Here is a 1,066-nt window from a genome sequence, read left to right as displayed (position 1 = left end):
GAGAGGAGAAAAGAGGAGAGGAGAAAAGAGGAGAGGAGAAAAGAGGAGAGGAGAAAAGAGGAGAAGAGACTTGCAATATCGTAGTAGATCCTCAATATATCTTCTTTTAAATATAATGATATTAATATTCGCAGTGGTGTGTGTGTGTGGCTTCTAACTTTTCACAGGAATAAATCTCGGTGAGCCTGCAATTTTAAAGCCCTGGGCGTTCAATTATTCAAAAATCATTCCTGCAACAATATTTTTCCATCAGGGGACAATTTAGCCAGGTAGTCAAGGCGAGACTCTCCCTCTCCTCTCTGCTCTCTCCCTCTCTTCTCCCCTCTTCTGAAAGCACTCTTCTCTCGTGTAAATAGAGATACACACTCATTCCTAATCTCTGTGTGAGCGTGTGTGTCAGTATGTGTGTGTGTCTAGGACAGCYGCACCACTTGCAGAAATGAACAATGGCAGAAGAGGAGGAGTGGAGAGAGAAAMGTCTACAGGGAATTCAGTCAYACCTGGTCTTCTGTGGCTGCCAATAGACTGTAACTATATGTCCCAGTGTTTGGAGTTTATACTTTATTGCRTTAAAGGTGCTATATGCAACAATTTAGTGATATAAATACAACTGAGAAATACCTGAACTAGCTCAGTACATCTTTCTTACCTTGTCATAATCCAAAAACATCAGTTGCAGAGTCATAGTGGTCTACTGTTTATGCTGTCTACCTGACGTAGATCTTTGGGTTGAAAAGTTGCACTAAACAGAAGTTGATCTATTCAACACTGAGTATCTATTCAACACTGGGTATCTATTCAACACTGGGTATCTATTCAACACTGGGTATCTATTCAACACTGAGTATCTACAACACTGATATATCTATTCATGACTTTTGTTTTTGCCAACCTGGACCTGAAAGCTCACTGGAAGTATGTACAGTGCTTTTGAAACTGTTTTCAACATTACACACACCGACACGCACGCACACGCACGACACACACACACACACACACACACACACACACACACACAACACACCACACACACACACCACACACAGCACACACACACACACACACA

Source organism: Salvelinus sp. IW2-2015, linkage group LG27 (genome assembly GCF_002910315.2).
Source record: "Salvelinus sp. IW2-2015 linkage group LG27, ASM291031v2, whole genome shotgun sequence".
Taxonomy (NCBI): Eukaryota; Metazoa; Chordata; class Actinopteri; order Salmoniformes; family Salmonidae; genus Salvelinus; species Salvelinus sp. IW2-2015.
Note: the sequence above shows the minus strand (reverse complement) of the source record.